The following is a 26,705-nucleotide window of genomic DNA, read 5'->3' as shown; positions in this document are numbered from 1 at the left end:
ACCCACCCTGCCCTCCAGTCACAGCAAATTTCGTATCATCCCTGACCATTAGAGGCATGGCTGCTGTGTACAGATTGATGAGCTGTGCACTGCATAATTCCTGGAGGTGCCATTCCCACAGACAAAGAAGTGAAAAGCGATTCTAAGAATCATGTACAATTGTACCAGGTAGCCCTGAGCCAGGTCCTTTTATGACTTCCTTTCCATGTATTGCTTTCTCTGCCAAGAATGCCCCTGTTTGCCTTCCCTCCCACCATATCTTCACCTGGTGAATCATCAAACAAATTCCACTCAGATAATGTTGATGAACACAAATGTAACAACCGAATGCTTTTAGGAATGCTCAAAGCCATTGAGAAGAAAACCTTATATACAGGAGTCTCAGACTGGTGCACTGTTAGCTCATTCCACCTGGTAGTTTTATTATGTCTGTAGCGTGTTCTGAAAGGCAGTGTAAGTAAAATCCATCAGAATGGCTAAAAAGAAAAAGACATAACAGCAAGTATTGGTGAGGATATGGAGCAACTGGAATTCTCATATAAACCTAGAAGGAATGTAAATTGGGATAACTACTTTGGAAAACTATTTGGTGGTATCCACTAAAGTAGAAAAGATGCCTAGCTTATGACGCAGCAGTTCTACTCCTGAAGATACATACATATGTACACAAAAAAATATGTGCAAACATGATCATAGCAGCACTATTCATAATAGCCCCCAAACTCGAAATAACTCAAATGCCCATCAACAGTAGAATAAATAATGTGGTAGATTCATAAAATGGAATGTTACACAGCAATGGAAATGAATTAATTATTGCTTCACATAACAACATGGATGAATCTGACAAATATGTTGAGTGAAAGAAGCCAGACATAAAGTACATACTATAGGATTCCGTTTATATAAAGTTCAAAAACATGCACTGTGGTGCTACATATTAGAATAGTGGTTATTCTGGGAAGAGAGGTAATGACTGGAAAGGAACATGAAGTTTCTGGGGTGCTAGTGATGTTCTATTTATTAATATGGGAGTTGGTTACACAGGTGTGTTTATTTTGTGGAAGTTAATGGAGCCATTCACTTAGGATTTGTACATTTTTATGTATGTTTGCTATGTTTCAATAAAAAGGATCACTTAAAAGAATAAAAGCAATGTCTACTTTTGGCTATGATGAAGTAGCAGGACCTAGATTTATCCTCTGCCTTAGTCAATTATAAAATTGAACAAAAGATATGAAACAATGGTCTTAAGACTTTGGATAACAGACGGGACAGTGATCCCTGAGAGAATGAAAAGAAATGAGATGAGTCCTACCAATGTCCCCGCTCACTGTCTGGATAGAGTTTCCAGGCTACCACAGAGAGAGAGAGAACACTTGAAGAGTTGGTGTTCCCACCAGCCAGAATAGAAAGACCTCCCAACACACTGGGCATAGATACCAAGCCAAATTAGCTCCCATCTAAGAGGTGTTTTGGACCCACCTAACAAAGCTTAAAAGCACACAGTAAAAGGATTAAATTGTTTTCAAGTAACAACTGCATCCCATATTAACTACCGAAATATCTAAAAGAAAAAATCCTAAAACAAAAAAATATACTAGTACCCAACAACGTAAGATTCAAAATATCTGGCATCCAATTACAAAATTACCTATCATTCAAACAAGCAGAAAAAAAATCAACCAATAGAAACAGATCCAGAAATTATACTGCTAATTTTAGATAAGGACATTAAAACAGCTACTATTAATACATTTCAGATGTTCAAGAAGGTAAAGGAGCGCATGAGCATCATGAGAGTGAAGTAGAAGATATAAAAGAGGCCCAGATCAAAATTCTAGAGATGAAGAATACAATAAATGGGACTGATAGCAGATTAAACAGTAAATGAGAAAAGATTATTGACTGTGAAAACATAGCAATAGAAACAATCCAAAATAAAACACAGATAGAAAAAAAAATGGTTAAAAAAATGAACAGAACATCAGTGAGCTGATATAGCTTTAAGCAGCCTTACATACATATAACTGGAGTCCCAGAAAGAGAGGGTGGGTTGGAGGAGAGGACAGAAAAGATATTTGAAGAAATAATGACTGAAAAATTTCCAAATTTGATGAAAACTAAAAACTCACAAATCAAAGAAGTTCAACAAACTCCAAGCAGAGAAAACATGAAGAAAACCACATCAAGGCACATCATAATCAAATTGCTAAAAAACCAATGATAAAGACAAAAATGTTGAAAGCAAGCAGAGGGGAAAAACAGATGATGTGCAGAGGAACAAAGATAAGGATGGTAGCAGACATCTTGCTGGCCATGATGCAGACCAGGAGGTAGTGGAGAGACATCTTTAAAGCACTGAGAGAGGACTCCCCTGGTGGTGCAGTGGTTAAGAATCTGCCTGCCAATGCAGGGGACACAGGTTCGAGCCCTGGTCCAGGAAGATCCCACATGCCTCAGAGCAACTAAGCCCGTGTGCCACAAGTACGGAGCATGCGAGCCACAACTACTGAGCCACAGGCCACAACTACTGAAGTCCGCGCACCTAGAGCCCGTGCTCCGCAACAAGAGGAGCCACCGCAATGAGAAGCCCACGTACCACAATGAAGAGTAGCCCCCGCTCACCACAACTAGAGAAAGCCCGCATGCAGCAACGAAGACCCAGGACAGCCAAAAATAAATAAGTAAATTTATTTAAAAAAAAAAAAGAAGCACTGAGAGAAAAACTGCCAACCAAGAAGGAAAATATCTTTCAAAAATGAAGGTGAAATAGAAATACAAAAGCTGTTACTCTGCTTCCAGGTGTGACAGATTAAGATTCTACCACATGAATCTTCCCTACAGAAAACAGTGGTAAAATCTGGGCTCAGTACCAAAAGGAACTACCTGAAGATACTGGAGACTCTCTACCTACCTCTCTGACCCACCTCACTGACTCATGAATGGAGCACACAAAATAGCCCAGCTAAAGGCAAACTGAACTGAGGCTGGAGCTGGTACTCTGCAGTTAGTGGAGAGTAAACAGAAGCAGATAGACTGAGCCCAAGGCCAAGTGTGTCCCAGGTTGCACACAAAGGGCAGATGGGTTCACAAGGAAAAACTCACAGTCCTTATGGCCTGGGAAACCAGAAAAAAGAAGCCAGGAAAACAGTGAGGACTGAAGACAGTAGAACCTCAGAAAGAAGAGAACCAGAGAGGAGATCTCCAAACTCTGTCTACTCATATCTCTTACTGATTCTTGAACCACATATGCATGGAACAGACTCAAAGTAGCTCAGCTAAAGATAAATGACATGAACAAAGGATGAAGATGCTGCACAAGAAACAGGATTTGCCATTCCAGCCCAGTCAAGAAAATTCCCTGCTAAAACAAAGGAAATATACTCATTGGAGAAAAATAACTGTACCAGTCAGGGCTCTCCAGAGAAACAGAACTAACTGTGTGTGCGTGCATGTGTGTGCAAAGTGTCTATTGAACAGACACTTCATAAAAGAAGATATGCAACGGCCAATAAGTACATGGAAAGATACTTAACCTCATTAGTTATTAGGGAAATGTAAGTTAAAACCATAATGATATACCGCGACACACTCACTAGAAATGTTAAAAATAAAAAGGCTGACAATACCAAGTGTTGGCAGGACTGTGGAGCAACTCTCAGTTTTTGCTGGTGGAAATGTAAAAATCATACAGCCACTTTGGAAAAGAGTTTTGCAGTTTCTTATAAAATTAAACACACATTTACCCAAGAGAAATGGAAAAGTGTGTCTTACAGAAACACGTACATGAAGGTTTGTAGAAACTTTAGTTAAAATAGCCAAAACCCAGAAACAACACAAAAAGTCCATTATTAATGGAGGGATAAGCAATTGGTGGTATGCCCGTTCAATGGTATGCAATTCAAGAAATACAACTGATACATGCCCAATAGAATGAATCTTACAAGCATTATGCCAAGAGAAAGAAGCCAGACACAAAAGACTACAGAATGTATGGATCCATTTATATGAAATTCTGGAAAAGGCAAAACAACAGTGAGGGAAGTAGATAAGTAGTTGCCAGGGGCCAGAATTTAGAGGGAAAGGATTGACTGCTAAGGGCCACAAGGGAACTTTAGGTATAATAGAGATATTCTATATCATGATTATGGCGGTGGTTACATATCTGTATGCACTTGTCAAAAGTCATTGAATTGGTAAATTTTATTGTATGTAAATTACACCTCCATGAAGCTTACCCCCCAGAACTAAATACATAAAGGCCCACGTTATACACGTAGATTAACTCCTTGCCTCCTGTCTCCAGCATGCATACGAGTTTGCAATCCCTGACTAGTACTTTATGTTTTCAAAGCTCTTTTACGTGCTTTAGAAACATCAGAATTTGCCCTTCAGAACTTGTCTCCTTGGAACCCAAGAGGAAGCAGAATTTATACAACGTGTTAAGATGTATAAAGAGAGGAGGAAATACATAGGGCAAGGCCAGGGCTGCCCCTAGGAAAAGTGTCCCCTTCCTCAAGTTAAAAACATTTTAAGTTAGCACATTGTTTGCACAAGCCGTGCAGTCGCGATTGCTGGCTGAAATCCTGGGCTTGGCCCAGGCAGCCGGTCAGGGTCCTAGCATGAAGCATCCGTGGCTTCAGGCCTACTCACACCCCTGCTCTTTCACACATAACCTAATGCCACTTCTTTCCCTTTGTCAACTTGTGAGCCCACCACACCTTCATCCTTCCCCCAGCTTCCTAGGTGAACTATGTCAAGTTTAGAGTTGGGGAGGAGTGAGTGTTAGAAGTTGGGCCTCTGAGAGCAGCGAGTGGTGAGAAAAGAGACCTCAGGTCCACCCACCACGCACTTGAGACAGACATGGCTGGGCACTGGCTGTGAGTATGTGCAAGCGTTTGCTGTCAGGTCTGTGCATGGCTGTTATGCAAGTCGGGGTTTACATAGCAACCCTCCGGGGTTGCTCCAGCCAGGAGGCCTAGAACGTCTGCAACTGCTTGCCCATTCTCATTCAGGTTGGTATATGCCTGTCTGGCCATGAAAGTTGCCTCCTTCAATGCGGTGCCTTTGTGGAGTGCACTATCTGAACCACTGTACCTGGTGGCCCTGGGTAAAGATCCCTAAAACCTCTCCTTTGGGCTTCCCTGGTGGCGCAGTGGTTGAGAGTCCGCCTGCCGATGCAGGGGATGCGGGTTCGTGCCCTGGTCTGGGAAGATCCCACATGCCGTGGAGCGGCTGGGCCCGTGAGCCATGGCCGCTGAGCCTGCGCGTCTGGAGGCTGTGCTCCGCACCGGGAGAGGCCACAACAGTGAGAGGCCCGCGTACCGCAAAAAACCCCAACCAAACAACAACAAAAAAAACCCCTCTCCTTCTTCCTGAGGAAAAACCCCTCCCAGTCACCTGAGAAACAATAGGTCTAGGTATCAAATCTATTTTCTTTCCACACCTTCCTGAATGCTAGTTATATGATACATGTCTCAAAGTCTCCATGCCAACTTTTCCACACAGTACCAGGAGGAGCTCTGTGGGCGTAGATGAGCAACCCCTACTGGCTACCTACATCCCTGCGGCCAGGCCACCTCATACAGCAGTCGGAGCCTCCTCCGTCCCTCATACCTGACCACCCAGAAGCCTCCTTCTTCCTTCCGACACCTTCTCTCCCAGGATAGCACAGTCGTCAGTCTTTGTATAGTTCACACTGTTGCTAACAAGTGACAGGAGACCTCAGCCTAGCATGGCCCCTTCCTAGGACCCTCTCTTTTGCATTGTGCAGATGCTGGGCCTCCAAGAAGGAACTGCCTTTTATGCTTTAATATTCAAAGGCTCATCTTTCCATTACATCTTTTTCCTTTTTTTTTTTTAAACTAACAAATCTATGTTGAGCAACTACTGTCTATCATGTGCTGGCTAGATGCCAGCAATATTTCAATGAACAAAATATATATATAAATATATACTGGACTTCCCTGGTGATACATTGGTTAAGAATACGCCTACCAATGCAGGAGACACGGGTTTGAGCCCTGGTTCGGGAAGATCCCACATGCTGCAGAGCAACTAAGCCTGTGCACCACAACTACTGAGCCTGCACTCTAGAGCCCGCAAGCCAAAACTACTGAGCCCACGTGCCACAACTACTGAAGCCCGCATGTTCTAGGGCCCACATGCCACAACTACTGAGCCTGTGAGCCACAATTACTAAGCCCACGTGCTGCAACTACTGAAGCCCGCGGGCCTACAGCCCGTGCTCCGCAACAAGAGAAGCCACTGTGATGAGAAGCCCACGCACCACAATGAAGAGTAGCCCCCGCTCGCCGCAACTAGAGAAAGCCTACGTGCAGCAACGAAGACCCAATGCAGCCAAAAAAAAAAAAATTTATATATATATATGTATATATATACTTTTATGTCTTTATCTATTACATCAGGTTTTTAAAGCAACCTAAGGACAATTGCCTTTACCAAATATTTTCTCCTCCCTGTGTTCACTGTCAAGGTAAATCTTTGCCCTCCAAAATTAAGTTCAAATAGCAAAGAGATTGGAAGGTACACACCACCAAATTGTTATCAATGGTGTCTTTATGGGTGGCTTTAAACGCCCTTTGTTTCTGTATTTTCTCAAATATCAACAATTGTTATTTTTGTAAAGAAAAAAATAATAGAAGTTACTTTAAAACAAACAAAACCTCAGTTTAAATATCCCCTCCTCAGAGACACCTTCCTGATCACCCATTTCTCCAGTATGACTTAGGAACCCTCTTCTGGACACACAGCACCCTGCTCTTCCCTCTCTCCTCACCCATAGGAGAAGCACAGAAACCATTAGTGTGTGCTTCCTCCCTTGGACTGTGAACTGAAGGGCAGGGACCACGTCTTATTCATTTCTGAGTCCCCAGCCCCAAATTATTGGTGCCCAGGAGGAGTGCAGAAAGTATCTATTCAGTGAACAAATGGATGAAGTTATTGTCATGGCCTAGGAAACACCACTGAGGTCCAGGGGCTAGACCTCCAGCAGTGAAGGAGGCAGTGGATCTCACTGAAACACACCCTCTCAGGGTCCAGGTCAGACCAGAAAGGAAATTTGATGCTGAACCCTCTGAGATGGGGCTAAGGCCTCTTAAGTCTTCCGAGTGAGTATGGGAGGGGGAGGTTTATAGAACTTGAGGTGTAGTTGAGCCTGTGGGAAGGAATTCAGTAATCCTAGGTGAGGAGTGTCACAGTTTGAAATGATCTATTGATTTGTTTAATTTTCAGTTACATGGTAACCGTCATTAGTGTGTGCACTCCATGAGGATAGAGATCTTATCTGACTTGTATCACAAGGGCTTGGACCAACGCCTGCTGCATGGATGGCACTCAATAAATATTTGGTGAATTAATATTGAATGAATAAACTCACTCTAAACCCAACTCATGAGGGAGAGACCAGATACAGCATTATTCATTCATCCTGTAAAATATAATTGACAATAGGCCTGAAGAAACCCCAGTCAGCACGTTCTTTACTCTGTGGGAAGGCGGAGTTTAGAAGCCAAAAGTAGATCTGAGAGTTGCTTGGTAAATACAGAGTCAGACAAAGTGACTTGGAAGATCTTAAGAGATTGTGTCACTGAGCTGTGGCACCCCGATGAGTCATGCTTTCCCACATGGGGACAGACGTCTCTTGCCAAACAGGATCCTGCCTTGCCCAACGCTGCCATCCCTTTCCTGTCACTGTAGGGGAAACACTGACAGTCTGTCCTCCCCCATTCTTCCTTCTCCGTGCTCCTTATCAGTAATAATGCCTCAGTCCTTTAGGCTTGATCTCATGTTACAGTGTTGAGGATTACACAGTGTCCCTTATTGGTTACATTTTCCATTGTGGCTTCCCAGGGAGATTTCAGCCACAATTTCACATAACCTGCTCAAGATAAACAATCCTAGACCCCAGATCAAAACTTTCCACTAACTGAGCTGCATAGTCACTGGAACTCAGTTTCTCTATCTTTAAAAGATGAAATAATAGAAAATTTTCATGTATCTCGCAGAGCTGTGAAGCCAAAGAAATTGAAGACTGTGAATATGAGAGGCTTAGAAGTTGTGCTTTGACCCTTACGATTAAAGTTCTATACCAGATTTGCCATTAATGAGCTACATGACATTAAGTCATTTTTATGAGGTACTTAGCCCAGTGTCTTGTTCTTAATAAGCCTTCACGAGATATGATACGATAAATCAGATTATATGGCTCTATGACCATGGGATGAATTGAGACACCTCCCACTTTCCCAAGGAGAATGCTTGAGGAAAAGTAGTCGGTTGCTTTTCAGGTAGCTATTGTACTATTGCTTTGTTGAGTGTGTATAAACTTGAAACCAGGGACTTCCCTCGTGATCCAGTGGTTAAGACTCCTTGCTCCCAATGCAGGGGGCCCAGATTCGATCCCTGGTCAGGGAACTAGTTCCTGCATGCTGCAACTAAGGATCCCACAGGCCACAACGAAGATCCCACACACGGCAACGAAGATCACGCCTGCGACAACTAAGACCCGGCACAGCCAAATAAATAAATAAATAATTTAAAAACTAAAACCAAAACCAAAAAACCTTGAGACCATAGTTGAATGGTTTGGGAAAAAAGGAGGAATTTCAAATTGCATAGTGGGAGAGATGCAGAGAAGAGACCTGACAATAGGGTAGCAAGGGAGAAAACTTTGGGCGGAAGAACAGGTCTAGCTAGTCAAATGGAGGGATATAATTAAGTTTTTCATTGTGGTGTGTGAAGTAATCCTCTTCTCCATCTTCCCATGAAGCCTTCAATAAAATCTTATTAATCATAAGTATTGTTGAATTTGAATGTATTGGGGAGGATACAAACAAAGTGCTCAGGCTGGCCTTGATGTTTAGAGGGAGTGAGAGCAAAGTCAATCATCAATTTAAAAATGAGGAGGTGAATTTATGACCCTATGGGCTCTTCCATTTCTAATGTTCTATGATTCTATATGTGTAAGAGACAGAATGTTCCCAGGAAATTCTGATGCAGTAGGTTGGGGTGGGGCTTGGGAATTCCCATTAAAAAAAACTTCCTCAGGTGATTATGATGCATACTAGCATTGGGTATCATTGTACACATGTTCATCATCTTCTAGTCAAATGTTTAATCACCTACAGAAAAATCACCCTCATCCCCAATCTCCAGCATGTCACATTGCTGACAAAAGCAACTGGGGTGTGATCAGAGAATATAAATTTACATTAATATTATTCTAAGTAAAACATGTTTACCAAAACAATGTTGTATCCATGGAGGAAAGCATGTAACAAATGGCACTGGGACAATTGGATAGCCACACACAAAAGAATGCTGTTGGACCCCTACCTCACACCATATTAAAAAAAATTAACTTAAAATGGATCATATAACACACCACTGTAAAGCAATTATACTCCAATAAAGATGTTAAAAAATAAATAAATAAAATGGATCATAGACTTAGATGTAGGAGCCAAAACTATAAAGCACTTCAAAGACAAACTAGGAGTGAATCTTCTTGATCTTGTATTAGGCAATGCTTTGTTTAGACATGATACTAAAAGCGTAAGTGAGAGGGGAAAAAAAAAGGTAAATTAGACTCTATCAAAATTTAAAATGTTTGTGCTTCAGTGGATACCATCAAGAAAGTGAAAAGAAAACATAGAGAATAGGAGAAAATATTTGCAAATCATATATCTGATAAGAGACTGCATAAATAGCTCTTACAATTTAAAAAGACAACACAGGGCTTCCCTGGTGGCGCAGTGGTTGGGAGTCCACCTGCCGATGCAGGGGACACGGGTTCATGCCCCGGTCCGGGAAGATCCCACATGCCGCGGAGCGGCTGGGCCCGTGAGCCATGGCCGCTGAGCCTGTGCGTCCGGAGCCTGTGCTCCACAGCGGGAGAGGCCGCAGCAGTGAGAGGCTCGCGTACCGCAAAAAATAAATAAATAAAAAGACAACACAAGTCAAAACTAGGCAAAAGTTCTGAATATACATTTCTCCAAAGAAGATACATAAATGGCAATAAGCACATGAAAAGATGCTCAACATCATTAATCACTAGGGAAACGCCAATCCAAACCACTGTAAGATATTACTTCACCCATTAGCACAGCTAAAATAAGACAGACAAAATAACTTGTGTTGCTGAGGATGTGGAGAAACTAGAATGCTTATATGCTGCTAGTAGGAATTTAAATGGTGTGGCTACTTTGGAAAATAGTTTGGCAATTCCTCAGAAAGTTAAACAGGAAGTTACCATATGGCTCAGCCGTTCCATTCCCAGGTATGTACCCAAGATAACTGAAACACATGTCCCACAAAAATTTGTACGTAAATGTTCACAGCAGCATAGCTCATAATAACCAAAAGTAGAAACAACACAAAGGTACATCAATGATGAATATATAAATAAAATGTGGTATTTCCACAGAATGAAATATTATTCATCTGCTACAACATGCAAAAACCTTAAAAATACTATGTTAAGTGAAAGAAGCCAGTCACAAAAGTCCATATAGTGTATGATTCTATTTATATGAAATGTCCAGAATAGGCAAATTCATAGAGACAGAAAGTAGATTAGTGGATGGTAGGGGTTAAAGGAAGGTTGTGGGGGGAATTGGGGCTGGGAAATGATGCTTAATGGATACAGTTTCTTTGGGGGTGATGAAGATGGTTTAAAATAAGATGGTGGCAATAGTTGCACAACTCTGTGACTATACTAAAAACCACTGAATTGTATATGTTAATAGATGAATTTTGTGGTGTGTGAATGATATCTCAATAAAGGTGTTTTTAAAAAATGTTGCCTATACCATATGACCATACAAAAAGTTCTTATACAAAATGGAGCATTTTAGATTATGCATTCCATTGCTCAACTGACAACACACACTCTATTAGTCAGGACTTCTTTTGCAAATGGCAGAAATCCAGTTTAAACTGGTTTAAGAAAAGAATAGAATGTATTGGCTCATGTAGCTGAAAATTACAGGGGTTGCTGGCTTTAGGCATAGCCAAATCTAGAGACTCAAATGATGTAATCCATCTTTCCATCCCTCAGCTCTGCCTTCCTCTGTGTTGGCTTCATTCTCAGGCAGACTCTCCCCAAGTGATGGCAGGATGGCCACCAGTGAATATGGGATTACAACCTAATTTAGCAGGGAAAGAAAATGTGTTTCCCAACAAAAATCCAGGATTAGACTTTGACTGTTGTGGCCTGGGTCATGTGTGTGGAAAGGGGGGCATATTGGCCCAGCATTATGGTAGGGGACAAACTATAGTGAGTTACTGTTGAAGCTTTCAATTTCAGAATTGGATTATCTAGAACAAGTCACCTTTGGGTGTTTTGGAAAAGAAAGATGGATACTTGGAACTAACATTAATTCACTTAAACAAATGGATCAAAACTCTTAATTTAAAAAAATAGATTGCTAAAGTGGCAGATAAGGGTAATGCTTGGCATTTGGCATTTTGATTCTTGCAAGGCACTAGACAAGTTTTTCATGATACCTTTGTAAACAAAGACTGGATAATTGAGTTAGTTGGAGTCACGTTTCATTGATCAGCCATTTCCAGAAAGGACTGACGAATGAGTCAACCTAGTAGATCTTGGTGGGTCACAGAGATCTGCTCTTAGTGCTGACCTGGTTGACCTGTTTATTAACTACTTAGATACAGATACAGAAATCATGCTTATTAGATGGAGAGAGGTTACAGGACTAAGCGCAGTTAATACATTCGATGACAGAGGCAAGATTCAAAATAATTTTCTTTTAATTTTTCTTTAGGATAATTTCAAACATTCACAGATTTAGACATTATAGTATAATAAACCCTATCTACCAATCATCCAGCTTCAACAATTTTCAACTCATGGTCCATCTTGTTTCTCCTATTCTCCCACCCCAACTTCCCTTCCCTCATTTTATTTTGAAGCAAATCCCAGACATCCTATTTGTTAAAAACAAAATTCGAACACTATTATCACACCTAAAAAGAAAACTCAGTAATTCCTTGATCATAAAATATCCATTTTTCAAATTTCCAATTGTCTCACAAATATTAAAAAAAGTATTTTTTGCAGTTTATTTGTTCAAATCAGGATCTAAACAAAGTCTATATACTGTAATTGGTTGATATGTTAGGTCTCTTTTATTCTACCAGTTGCCCTCTCTACCACTTTTTACCTTGCAATTTATTTGTTAATGAGCAAAATAATCTTGATAACAAAATGACAGTAGAGATAAACAGATGTAATACTAAAATTAAATCTTATAAAGTCAGCTGTAACAGTACAAAATGCTGGAGACACCTGCAGTTCGTGAATAAAGGTCTAGGATTTTCAGTTGGCCACAAACCTAAAACAGTCAACACTATGATATAGTTGCCAAAGTCCCAATATATACTCAGGTTACATTAACCCCAGCATGTACGCACACCACAAGATGTGGTGGGTCTTTTCTACCATACCAAGTCAACTCCTGCCTGGAATGTTGTCCTGATTGTGGCTCCCAATACAGTTACTCAGAGAGACTGAAAACTGGCCCACTTAGGCAAAGCCCTGACCCTGGTAAGAGCTGAAACACACCTCCTTTGGCCAGAGAGCAGCTGGAGAGAAGGGAGTGGGAGAGCTAGCTGTTTATCTGGGTGTGTGACTCAAGGCAGAGAGGGTCCTTAGAAACTGGGTATCCACAAGGAGATGGTGCTGGGAGAAGGAACATTCTTCTGGAACACTCACATTCAGGAGTTTTGAAGCTAAAGAAAGGGAAGAAGAAGCTCATTAGTTAGTGGGCGACACAGAAATAATCAGGTGTGACTACATGGTGGTAGCCAAGGGAACAAATTAAGAGTGCGTAGAATCATGGCGTCAGGACAGTGGTGTAGTGTGGTCTGGGCTGGCAGATGATCAGAAAACGACTGGCCCATGTGGGAATTATGGGAAAGTAGGTCTGAGTACCCAGAAATGAGACACAAGTGCTGGGGCAGTACTTGGTTTCAGGCCTGAAAACTTTGATGTCAGTCCAATTTGAGCAGAAGCCAATCCCCAGGCAGAGTGAAGGAAACTGATGGGTGTTGTGCACCTACTAAGTGCTATACATACAGAACATTGTCTGACCCTCACAATAAACCTGCAAGGTAGGTATTTTATTCCTACTTTACAGACATAAAAACTGAGGCTTGGGACTTCCTTGGTGGTCCAGTGGTTAAGAATTCACCTTCCAGGATTTCCCTGGTGGTGCAGTGGTTCAGAATCTGCCTGCCAATGCAGGGGACACGGGTTCGATCCCTGGTCCGGGAAGATCCACATGCCGTGGAGCAACTAAGCCAGTGAGCCACAACTACTGAAGCCAACGCGCCTAGAGCCCGTGCTCTGCAACAAGAGAAACCACTACAATGATACGCCCATGCACCGCAACGAAGAGTAGCCCCCACTCATCGCAACTAGAGAAAGAGTGCAGGCAGCAACGAAAACCCATCGCAGCCAAAAGTAAACAAACAAAATAAATAAGTTTAAAAAAGAATCCACCTTCCAATGCAGGGGACGCAGGTTTGATCCCTGGTCGGAGAACTAAGATCCCACATGCCACAGGGCAACTAAGCCTGTGCCGTAACTACAGAGCCCATGCAGCACAACTAGAGAGCCCGCATGTCGCAACTACTGAGCCTGTAGACTGTAACTACTGAGCCCACGGGCCCTGGAGCCTGGGCGCCACACCTAGAGAGAAGCCCACGCACAGCAACTAAGAGACCATGCGCTGCAACTAAGACCCGACGCAGCCAAAAAATAAACAAATAAATAAATATTTTTTAAAAACCAAAAATCTGAGGCTCATAGAGGTCAGTTACTAGCCCAAGGTCATGAATGCCTAAGTGGCAGGGCCAGGATTCAGAACAGGCTGGCCTGGAGGCCAGAAGGATAGAGCTGACATGGGGGAAAAGCTAACCTTAGTGACTTAGCCATGGGGTCAATGCCAGGGCACCAACACCTGGGGAATATATCGTGTCAGCACTTGCTGTAGCTTCACATCTAGACCAAGAAATGGGTATAATAAGAGGACAATGGGGAGGGATGGGCTGGGATTTGGGGGTTAATAGATGCAAACTGTCATATATAGAATGGATAAACAACAAGGTCCCGCTGTATAGCACAGGGAACTATATTCAATATCCTGGGACAAACGATAATGGAAAAGAATATAAAAAAATGTATATACATGTATAATTGAGACACTTTACTGCACAGCAGAAATGAACACAACACTGTAAATCGAATATACATGAATTTAAAATATTAATTAAAAAAAAAAAGAGGACATTGAGCATTCTCCACAAAAACACGGACCAAGAATTTGGTCTTCATGTCGCCCCAGCCCTGGGCTCTAGGCGTGGAATCCTCTTCTATAGGAGAGGAGAGATGTCTTTGTATTTTCCTCTGCTTTCCTCCTAAAGCAAATCCCAGAGTCACCAAGCAAAGGAAGACTATCTTTGGTAGACGGTGGGAGATGCTGGGGCCCAGCTCATCCTTTCTACCCAGGGATAGATTCCTGAGCCCTGTCCGTATCTCCAACAGCTCGGGGGTGGTCTTCAGCTCCCTTCAGGGCTGACAGGGGCAGTGCAAGGGTGGGAACCCCAGGTAAGAGTCAGGGAGCAAGAAGCCACCCACTGAAGAGGATGCTGGGATGGGGCAGGGCTGGGCTGGCCCAACCAGTTCAGCCCAGCCAGGAAAGGGCAAGTCAGATCTGGCTCAGCAAGGGCCACTGGGTGGGGGCGTGGTGCTGACTCAGGGCCTGGCAAGTCAGGTGACAGCCAAGGACAGCTGTTGCCTGGGTGTTTTTAGAAAACTGGCTGCCAAAGGCTCTCTCATGGGCTGCTTCTGCACCTACTCAGAAGCAGGCAGAGAAAATGGGGGCATCTTCTTTATAATAAGCTGTAGGCGTGGGGAATTAATAACCCGACCATACCCTGTTGATTCTTGCTTTAATGTACCTAGAGAACAGGAGCAGAAATTAGTCGAGTCTTCTGAATTCCCTTTGAAACCTTTGAAAATCACTGATCTGTTCCCCTTAGATCTTTTTAGGTACCTTGCCAGGAATCCAGTGCAGAGGTTAAGAGAGCAGGTGCTGAAGTCAGGAGGGCCTGGGATCAAAACCCAACTTTATCACTTATTATTTGTATGACTTTGATCAAGTTTCTTAAATTAAAACAAAACATACTTTTTTTTTTTTTTTTTTGCGGTACGCGGGCCTATCACTGTTGTGGCCTCTCCCGTTGCGGAGCAACAGGCTCCGGACGCGCAGGCTCAGCGGCCATGGCTCACGGGCCCAGCCGCTCCATGGCATGTGGGATCTTCCCGGACCGGGGCACGAACCCGTGTCCCCTGCATCGGTAGGCGGACTCTCAACCACTGCGCCACCAGGGAAGCCCAAAACATACTTTTAATTATGGAAAAATTCAAATATATACGTTAGACATAACAGTATGAATTTCCATATACCTGTTACCCAGCTTGAACAATTATCGACCCATGGGCAACTTGTCTCATCCACATCCTACTCATCTACCTCCCTCCAATTATTTTAAAGGAGATCCCAGGCATCATCTCACTCCATCCCTCTTTATTCCTTTAAACTCTTGTTTCCTCATTTGAAAATGGGGATTATAATAATCCCCACCTCAGAGTATTAATGTGAGGTCATGCATGTAAAGGGCCAGCACAATGTAGGAACTCAGTAAATGATAACCTATAGTATTAGATTAAAATATAAAAATAAGAAATGTCTCTGCTACCCTCCCATCTCTCTGCCTGCGCCCTTCTTTCCTCTTGGTGACCCTTCCTTCTATCTGAGGACTCTCTCCCCTGGTCAGTACTAGGTCCAGTGCTGACATCACAAAAGGGTTAGGATGACTGCCCAGCTGTCCAGGCCTCAGGATGGGCTGGGAGTACAGGGTGCTTGAGCCCGAGGGAGGGAGCTGGAGGAAGGCAGTGGAGACACAGGGAAGAGGGATCAAAAGTACAGCAGCCTGGGAATTCCCTGGAGGCCCAGTGGTTAGGACTCTGTGCTTTCACTGCTGAGGGCCGGGGCTCAATCCCTGGTCGGGGAACTAAGATCCCACAAGCTGTGCTGTGCAGCCAAAAAAAACAGTAGAGCAGCCTTGGGAGAGAGACCGGCAGACAGGGGCAAAGTTTGAGCAGGTCCAAGTGGCAAGGGCAGCAGAAGATAGGAAAGAGAAAGTGGATATGGTGAGAATATCAGGCAAAGTTGGAGTCACCCTAGGAGTTCTACCAGAAACAAGTGTGTCCGTCAGGAATCTTGGTTGCAGCACAGTCTGACTTTGGCAAATAGAAGCAGAAAATAAATTTACTGAAGGGCTACTGGGAAGCTCTCAGAATTACTGGGGAGGCTGGAGAACCAGGCTAAGGAATTGGGGCACAGAAACAGGCCACACATGCAGTCTGTTGAGGCCAGACAATGAGGTCATCACTGCCCTCTCTAGACACTAAAGAGATTGTGCAGCCGGCAGCAGGGCCAGCATTGGACGGAGGATACACCTAGCTCTGGGGCCCACGGGTGCCCTGGAAACCAGGTGCTCCTGCTGTACCCCACTGCCTTCTCAGTACACACCCCACTGCGCCTGCTTCTTTGTGTCCTAAGCCCCTGTGTCAAGGTTTTGGGCTGGTGCTTGAGACTGGTAGAGCCCCACTCATGTCCCCACAGCCTAGCTGTGTGTTTGGGGGTGCAGTGGGGGTGGGTGCTGGGGAGGAGAAGATAGTGGGAGGAGGGCTCTGCATACTGAAAACTCACGGTGGAGAGTTTCTTAGTCAAAGAAGGGGGTTCGGGCTTCCCTGGTGGCGCAGTGGTTGGGAGTCCGCCTGCCAATGCAGGGGACACGGGTTCGTGCCCCGGTCCGGGAAGATCCCACACGCCGCGGAGCGGCTGGGCCCGTGAGCCATGGCCGCTGAGCCTGCGCGTCCGGAGCCTGTGCTCCGCAACGGGAGAGGCCACAGCAGTGGGAGGCCCGCGTACCGGAAAAAAAAAAAAAAAAGAAAAAAAAAAGAAGGGGGTTTAAGGCTGGGCAGCCAAAGACCTGTCAAATGTCCATTACACAAGGAAGGGAGTGTGAATATGGGTGAGGGGTGGCGGACTGGCACTGGTAAGAACAAGGCAAAGAAACAGGATCTCCATGTGGCTGTCAGGGACACCAGAGCCCTGAGGTAGGGCAAAGGGTAGTGGAATGCTGGATGCACAAGCTACATGGGAGAGAGCCTCGCTTCCTCCTGGGGGTATTTTGGACAAAAGAGATGGTTGAGCTCAGATATTATCTTGGCAGTGTCTAATTCAATTGGTATGTAGCATGAGGGCTTTTGATACCCTGCGCTTCTACCCTCTCTCTGGCTCTGGGAAAGAGGTGGGGCAGCCTGCAAATAACTGGGTGCTTAGTCTGAAAAGCTGGGACCAGACAGGGTTGGGCAAGGGCTGACAAGGGACAGCTGAGAGCAGAGTACAAGCTTTGTGAACAGGCAATTCCATGAAGTCTGAGCTTCCGTGATCAAATAAATGTGATCAAATCAATCTGCCACAAATTTTAAAATCTGCATGACTATTGTTACGCTATGTGTCAGTTAGGCATAAAAGCAAACAGCCAGAATCCGTGTTCTTTTTATCAAACCAAACCAAATATTTAGGGGTTTTCCCCCTCACTTTACTATTATTCTGATATCTATAAGGAGTATCAATCAATATCAGTTTCCTCTATCTCCATGTACAATGTTAATCCCTTCCTCACTTTTTTAAAAGTCCTTGTTTATTTATTATTATTTTTGCTGTGCAAACATCACCACCACTTATTTCCAGAACATTTTTATCACCGCAAAAAGAAATCCATACCCACTAAGCAGCTGCTCCCATTTCCCCCAGCAACCATTAATCTGCTTCGTGTTTCTGTGAGATTGCGTATTCTGGACATTTCATGTAAACGGAATCACACTTTATTCCTTTTCATACATGTGAAAATAGAATATTTTCATACTTATGAATCATATAATATGGCCTTTGGTGACTGGCTTCTTTCATGTAGTGTAATGTTACGGTGCATCTGTGTTGTAGCATGTATCAGTACTTTATTAAAATAATATTTTGTTTATCCATTTGTCAGTTAATGGACATTTGTGTTGTTTCCATCTTTTAGTTATTGTGAATAGTCCTGCTAAGAACATTTATGTACAAGTTTTTGTTGAGCACCTGTTTTCACTTCTTTTGGATGTATACCCAGGAATGAAATTATGAGGTCACATGGTAATTTTATGTTAATTTACTAAGGAACTACTAAACTGTTTTCCACAGTGTCTGTACTATTTAACATTTCCACCAGCAATGAATAAGAGTTCCAATTTCTCCACATCCTTGTCAACACTTGTTATTTTCCCTTTATTATTATAGCTATCCAAGTGGATGTGGAGTAGTATCTCACTGTGGTTTAAATTTGCATTTCTTAATGACTAATGATGTTGAGCATCTTTTCACATACTTGTTGGCCATTTGTACATCTTCTTTGAAAAAATGTCTGAAAAGACATTTTCTGACATGAAATGATCTGAAGAGACGTTTTTAATTTATGTATTATTAATTTATTTTTTGGCCGTTCTGTGTGGCTTGTGGGATCTTAGTTCCCCAACCAGGGATTGAACCTGGGCCATGGCAGTGAAAGCGCTGAATCCTAACCACTGGACCGCCAGGGAATTCCCCCTCTTGTTTTATCTCATTTTATATTTTTCCCTTCTTCCCTTCTCAGTGTCCTCTCCCTCCACAGGTTCCCTCTCTAATGTTGGATGGGTGTTATTAAATACCTATGAAACTTCATATAACATAGTTTTGCATTTTTTTTTTTTTTTAGTTTTGCATGTTTTTAATTTACATGAATGGCATTGTACTATAAATCAGTTTGTTTCCTTTGTTTCAGTTTTCTATGTTGCTGAATGTGTAGCTAGTTAGTAGTTTAATATTGCTATAAGGTATTCAATAGCATGTGGGGTAAGCCATGGGCGGGCCTGCTATAGGCCCAATAGTACACCAGGAATTTTCTTTTCTTTTCTTTTGAAGTATTATTTTACAAACATATTTGTGTATATATGTATTTATTTATTTGGCTGCGCCAGGTCTTAGTTGCAGCATGCTGGATCTTTGTTGCGGCATGCGGGCTCTTAGTTGTGGCATGTAGGGCCTTAGTTGCGGCATGCGGGATCCAGCTCCCCGACCAGGGATCGAACCCAGGCCCCCTGCACTGGGAGCACGGAGTCTTAACCACTGGACCACCAGGGAAGTCCCCAACAGGAGTTTTCTTACGTGGTAGATGGTAGACCCTTGAATGCTGACCCAGCCCCTCCCCAAGCCTAATCTTACAAAAACTTAGTCCTGACTGAACTCATTAGACAAGTTTTCTCCCTCTGAAAAGCCTGCTCTGATCACCAGAATTGGGGCATGTTTCTGTGGGGAACTAGGAAGGCATTGTTCTTTGCAAGTTTGCTAATTTATTAGTAAACTGAAGTGATAACAAACTTGACTTGGGTCTGAGTTTTCATATTAGCCAATTTTCAAACCCAAGCCAACTCTTTATCACCTGGACTAACCACCAGGGAATTCCCCGGGAAGGCAGTTTCCTCTCAGTCAGGTACCAAACCACCTCAGCCTTACAGAATATCCCAACTGGCCCTTACTACTATAATAAGGTAATAGCCTGATCTGGGCATTTTCACAGGGTTATGTTATCAACTCAAGCACAGTGTTCAATTATGGATGCCACGCTCGAAAACGGACACGTGCAAATCAGAATGGTGGCACTAACAGTTATCTGAGGGTCATCTTATTTGAAGAGGGTTAGTTTGGAGCAGTTTAGAGGAAAATACCAATGCTATCTTTAGATAGTTGAAGAGTTGTCAAGTGAATATAGGGGAAGGTTTATTCTGTGTTGCTCCAGAGGACAGAATTAAAACAAGTTGATGATATAACATGGAAGCACACTTAGACTCAGTGCACTCTTCCGTCAGAAATATCCAGCCCTGCAAACAGCAATCAGCCCTGCAATCAGCCTTCTTGGCATCAGCAGCTCACTGGCAGTGTTCACACAGAGGCTGGACAGGCCATACGTTGGTTTCGGCATTTCTTCACAGAGCAGAAATCAGTTTAGATGACTTCCAAACTTTTTTCTAATGCAGACACAATTCAACCTAATTAATATTCATTGAGCCCCTATTACATGCAAGATACTGGGCTGGGTATTATAGGAGATACAACAGTGCTTCCTTAGATGGTTTACATCTTATGGGGGAAGAGAATTAGTGTTTAATGAACCACTTGTTCTCCTGCCAGGTTCTTTGCATAGATTAGTTTAATCTTTACAATAGCTTGAATTTCACAGCTACTGATAACCTCAGTTTCCAGATGAGGAAACTGACGTTCGGAATGCTAAGAAATGGTCTAAGATGACCCAGCTAAAATGACATGGAACAACGATTCAAGATCAGATCACTGTGGGGACTTCCGTGGTGGTGCAGTGGTTAAGAGTCCACTTGCCAATGCAGGGGACATGGGTTCAAGCCCTGGTCCGGGAAGATCCCACATGCTGTGGAGCAACTAAGCCTGTGTGCCACGACTACTGAGCCTGTGTGCCACAACTACTGAAGTCCACGTGCCTAGAGCTCGTGATCCGCAACAAGAGAAGCCACCTCAATGAGAAGCCCGTGCACCGCAACGAAGAGTAGCCCCTGCTCGCCGCAACTAGAGAAAGCCCGTGTGCAGCAATGAAGACCCAACACAGCCAAAAAAAAAAAAAAAAAAAAAAATCAGATCATTGTGACTCCATTATACCGTGCCATGAGTCTACGAATTTATGTTAAGTGTAGCTTCATACTTCTTGTCTTGGCAAAGGGTTAAAGCATTCCCCTCTTGTCATTGTCTTTTTAAGTCTGATGAATCCGCTAGGTCTTGATGCTTGAGATACAGTTTTCTGGAGAGATATCTAAGTTTCTGTTCCATTGGGGTTCCAAGTCTTTCCTTGAGCAGACCTCTTTCCTCACTTTGCCAATGCTCCCCTGGGTTCTGCCTTTAGGAAGTGCTTTTTTTCTCCAACTCTATTCTGCCCTAACTTTTAGTGGCTTCTAGGGTTTTTTCCAATCGTCTCAGGCATGTCAAGTTGCCAAAACCTGTGCTCTCTGCCCTTTTCTCTCTCTCAGTTTACCTAAAGCCTTTTTTGCTCTTCAGAGCTCTGACCGCTGCTACAATAAATACCCCAGTTTTCCTTTGACAGCGCAAGTGTGCCTTATAGCCCTCTTTTGTATTGATCCATCTGGGGGTTTACTATGCACCTCTTCATGTTAAAAGAGAACCACTATGTTTGTTCATTTCTTGGTGCTCTCCATTTTCTAAGTAAAAAATGAATGAGCAGTTATTACTTTAATATATAGTTGAATAGCCAATTATTAGCAAATAATCATCCTTTGCCTTAGATGATTCTTTTGTTTTCCTTTAGATATTAAAAAAAGAGATTAACTTACATATTTACATTTTAATATGTAAATGTAAATATACAGTTCCTAGTGTGGTTAGGGCTCCTGCTTGACCGATAATCACTTTTAGAAGAGGCATAGAGTTGCAAAGATGGATTTAGGGGAAGTTTTTCCCTTCTAGGAGATCCCTATAGATTAACAGAATGCATTACTTGTCTCAAAACTATGAGATTTTTTTTTAACTTATGTCCCTCTAGATTTGCTTTTTTCAGCAAGCCAATGATCCCCAAACAGAAAAAGTTTTCAGTTCTTGTGGTGGTAATAACATTTCTGAACATTAACTAAAGGCCAAACATTATGTCTTATTTCATCCTCACTCAACCCTATAGTAGTTTTTATCTTGTTCCTACTTTACAGATGAGGAAACAGGTTTAGAGAGGTTAAGTAACTTACCCAAGGTCTCTAACAAAGTGACAGATATAGAATCTTAGGTCCAGCCAACTCAAGGCCCATGTTTATAACCACTGTGCTGGACCAATTGCTCCAACAGAAGTGAATAGAGATTCATCCGCTGGAGTTGATGGTGGGAAGTTTTTTTTTTAGGGGGCAGTTGTCTGCTGCCTTCAGCCATTGTATTTCTTTCTTTTGGTCTCCTTTTGATGATTCCATTAAATCTTCACAGCTTGTCAGTTCCAATTCTTGTTTCTCCCTGTTTTAATATTTCATTCTCCTTCTGACCTATTCCTGTTCTTGGTTCAACTTCCTTTGGCACCATGTTTTGTCCAGGATGGCTTGTTGCTTTGATCATTTATAAGTATTCTAAATTTACTTGTAATTTTCTGCTTTCTTTTTCCTTATGGTGCAATTCATTGCTCTTATCTCTTAGTAATAATAGTAATCATTTATATTTGCATAGTGTTTTACAGTATAAAAAGTACATTTACTTGCATTATCTTATTTAATTTTTAAAACAGTCTCATGAGGTACTATATTCTTTTGATGTATGAGGCTTAGTGAGGTTAAATGAATCACAGAGCTAGTCAGTAGCACAATTGGTTTTTTTAAAAATTTTTATTTATTTTTGGCTGTGTTGCATCTTTGTTGCTGCACTCCGGCTTTCTCTAGTTGCGGCGAGCGGAGGCTACTCTTTGTTGTGGTGCACGGGCTTCCCATTGCGGTGGCTTCTCTTGCTGGGAGCACGGACTCCAGACGCGTGGGCTTCAGTAGTTGTGGTTCGCAGACTCAGTACTTGTGGCTTGCGGGCTCTAGAGCGCAGGCTCAGTATTTGTGGCGCATGGGCCCAGTTGCTCTGCGGAATGTGGGATCCTTCTGGACCAGGGCTCGAACCCGTGTCCCCTGCATTGGCAGGCGGATTCTTAACCACTGGGCCACTAGGGAAGCCCACACAGTTGGTTCTTGAGTCTATGTTCTCTGATTCCAAGTTAAGTGTTCATTCCACTATATCACAGTTGCTCCATTAGTACTAACAGTATTTCTTGTTCATAGAAATAAACTCTAAAATGGAGTTAGGTGAGTTCTTCATGTATTTTCTAAAATTAATAAAATATTGCTCCAAAGGTATTATCTTCCCATTCACTTCTCTTGAATTTTCAATCCCTCCCCACTCCCAGCATTTTGAAAGTTTCTCCAAATTAGTACTGTTTTCCAGGAAAAAAAAAAAAAAGTGAATCTATCTCTGAATTTCATTTGCTTTTTCCTTCACTAAACATGTTTTGATCTTCTGATATATTCAAGGCACTGTGCAAAGTGATGTATGCAATAGTCACAGCCCTCAAGGATATTCCAGTTTGAGAAAATACGATATGTACATAAATGTCTTTCAGAAAATGTAGAAAATGTGTCATAAGAAATGTCTAAATAAAGAGTTGTGGGAAGAAGAATATCCACGTAGCTATTCACCAAAATGCTAATAGTCGTTATCTCTGGGGTAGAATTTTTAAGAATTAAAATTTTTGTTTTGCTTATCTGCAGGTTTTAAGTTTCTAAAAGTAAATATGTATTATTTGTGGAAATGAAAAGGAGGAAACATACTTGATTTTTTAGTGCTAGGGAGTTCAAAGGTGGAACAAGTTCCTTCTTAGAGAGTGTGCTGTGGAAGACAGGCTATGGTGAGGACATTTAAGTTGAAGGGATGTGGGTGGGATGAGCAGCGGTGTGCACTTTGCATGGAGAGAACCACAGTAAACTAAGCATGAAATCAAGAAGATATAGAGTAACTGTGAGAAAGATGAGTAGTTCAGCCTGTCTAGAGATTAGTATGTGGAAGATAGATAGGGTAGGAAATAAAGTTTGTTGGCTAGGGCCTGGCGCTCCTTAAGTGCCAGGTGAGGAGGCCAGCATTTCAGAACTGAGATATTCCTGCAGACTACAACAAACACATCCAATGTGCTGGGGAAGGCTCATGGGGCAGTAATTCTCTAACAGGAGGTAGGACTAAATCAAGATATGAAGGCAGAGCAGAATATTGGCAGGCTATGGTGATAAGAACAGTGGTAGCCTCTGGGCAATCAGTACTTAGCATCAGGAAGGTCAAACAAAGACCTTCCTCTAAGAAGGCCCTGGGGAAGAATGAGAGTGTGAACACAGGAACTAGGCAGTAGTAAATAGGCAAAGTCCCAGGAACTGGAGGGGTAGGTTTTACAGCAATGTGATGACTTAGCAGTGGGGCTGCCATTCAAGGGAAGACTTCATTCTTTTTTTTTTTTTTAAATTAATTAATTAATTTTCGGCTATGTTGGGTCTTCATTGCTGCACGCGGGCTTTCTCTAGTTGCGGCGAGCAGGGGCTACTCTTTGTTGCGGTGCGCGGGCTTCTCATTGCAGTGGCTTCTCTTGTTGTGTAGCACAGGCTGTAGGTGCGCGGGCTTCAGTAGTCATGGCACGCGGGCTCAGTAGTTGTGGCTCATGGGCTCTAGAGCACAGGCTCAGTAGTTGTGGCACACGGGCTTAGTTGTTCCGCAGCATATGGGATCTTCCCGGACCAGGGATCAAACCCGTGTCCCCTGCATTGGCAGGCAGATTCTTAACAACTGTGCCACCAGGAAGTCCCTGGGAAGACTTCACTGTTAACAATAACAGAGAGAGCAAGGGGCAGAGAGATTAAAGAGGAAGAAATCAGGGAGAGAGACTGGGAAATACATGTGGGAAGAATGATAAAGACAATCCTGAGTCACTATCTTTTCACGCAGGGATTTCTTACATGTTGTAGAGGCAGGTCCTGAAAGTTGAAGCTGAAGACTGGAACCATGAACTGGCCAGCTGTGCACTTTCTAGAAAAATACAGAGACAATACCTTAATTACTGGTATGAACATATAAATATACCTATTTTCTTTCTTGGCTTTGCACATATTTGGACTAGATTCTGTACAGAGCAATTCTTTTTTTTTGCGGTATGCGGGCCTCTCACTGTTGTGGCCTCTCCCATTGTGAACACAGGCTCTGGACGCACAGGCCCAGCAGCCATGGCTCACGGGCCTAGCTGCTCTGCGGCATGTAGGATCTTCCCAGACCGGGGCACGAACTCACGTCCCCTGCATCGGCAGGCGGACTCTCAACCACTACGCCACCAAGGAAGCCCTGTACAGAGCAATTTTAAAAGCAGGTATAAGCTCCAAGCTACTACTACTAAATTGGCATTTTCTTTCACTGTTTCAAATATTATCAAATATTACTTCGCAACTCTAGGTATACCTTTAGGCCTACATGGACTCCCATTTTATTCTTATTTTCTAGAGTCAGAGATCATGCCTGATCACTCTAGTGGCCTTCAGTGGTAGACAGGGCTTGAGGTTTAGGCCTCACTGCAGCAAAACCTTTAATTAATTTTAGGGAAGCCAAACATTAAGTACTTGCTGAGCCTTCCAATTCTCGCCTTCTTGCAGTATGATGTCCTGTAGAGGTGTTCTTCCCTTTTCCCTTGCGCATGTAGTGGCCGGCTCTGCCACTGCCAGTGTGACCTCTGGCAAGTCCCTAACCTCCCTGAGCCTTAGACTCATCTGTAAATTACGTGCAGGAGTTGAATTATGACTTAAAGATATTACAGCTCTAAACTTCTAGGATCCTGATACAATACTAAATAAACTTCATTAATAGTATAATTAATTACTAAAGTTCCAGAATATTGAGTGCATGGAGAAAAGGCTCTAACTGATAAAACTGTTGGAAACAACTGGGATAAACAAAGAAATTTAAAAAAAATTATTTTTCATTTTTAGTTGCCCACTGTCCCCAACATTTATGTAGTGGAACTAATTAGGCTTTCTATGTTTAAAAATCATAACTTTCTAAAATGCTTCACAACATTGGGGCTTGAGTTAATTGTAGTTCTTTTGAAAGGAAGAATCACATTAATACTGATGATTTTCCTGAATGTTATGACTCTGAATTGATGACAAACCTGTGAGGCACTGATCATAGCTCATTTTGTGATGTGCATAGCTAGGCTATTTTAGAATTGTGGCATTATTCCTAATAAGACATTCCCAATTGGAGAAAGAATGATTCATAGAGAATAAGGTTTAAATGACAAGAGCAATTCCAGAAACAGAGCGGAGAGTGAGATTAGAGAAGACAGGCATCTTCAGAAACGAACGAAGCTTTAGGGGTAGTTGGAAAAGAAGAATGTAAGACAAGTCTTCAAAGAATGGGAGACTGAAATACGATTACCCTACTGCCTAAAGACTAATTTTAATTACATATTAAATACACAAACATTTTGGTGGTGGTGGGGCGTAAAAATGCAGTTTTTGCTTCTTTCCCAATCCCTGTTGCTTTTTTTTTTTTTTTTTTTTTTTTTTTTTTTGCGGTACGCGGTCCTCTCACTGCTGTGGCCTCGCCGGTTGCCGAGCATAGGCTCCGGACGCGCAGGCTCAGCGGCCATGGCTCACGGGCCCAGCCGCTCTGCGGCATGTGGGATCTTTCCGGCCCGGGGCACGAACCCGCTTCCCCAGCATCAGCAGGCGGACTCTCAACCACTGCGCTACCAGGGAAGCCCCAATCCCTGTTTCTTGCTTTCCAGATGTCTCAGGGTTTTCTCCTGTATCGGGCTGAACCAGCCCACCAGGTTCAACTACTCTGCCATCACATCCTAGGTGTGCTTCGGAGCCATGACACACACTAAGAAAGGTAGGGCAGGAGTATGAACATTTAAACTACAGAAAG

The 26,705-nt window shown here is 42.8% G+C and overlaps 1 protein-coding gene across 5 annotated transcripts in view; it reads right to left on the bottom strand.

The window, feature by feature from the left end:
• Positions 1-26,705, bottom strand: part of KIF3C (kinesin family member 3C) — a 79,258-nt gene that overhangs the window by 50,388 nt on the left and 2,165 nt on the right. For 3 of the 5 annotated variants that reach the window (XM_060169761.1, XM_060169766.1, XM_060169762.1), the window contains one exon: positions 24,743-24,812. The gene's annotated coding sequence lies outside the window, so the exon portion shown is untranslated. Of the gene's footprint in view, positions 1-24,742; positions 24,813-24,951; positions 25,122-26,705 lie in introns of all 5 variants that reach the window. The other 2 variants (XM_060169763.1, XM_060169764.1) reach the window with 1 other exon arrangement.

This window comes from Lagenorhynchus albirostris, chromosome 13, assembly GCF_949774975.1.
Source record: "Lagenorhynchus albirostris chromosome 13, mLagAlb1.1, whole genome shotgun sequence".
Lineage (NCBI taxonomy): Eukaryota > Metazoa > Chordata > Mammalia > Artiodactyla > Delphinidae > Lagenorhynchus > Lagenorhynchus albirostris.
The sequence above is the reverse complement of the archived record's forward strand: the minus strand, read 5'-3'. Positions and strand labels throughout refer to the sequence as shown.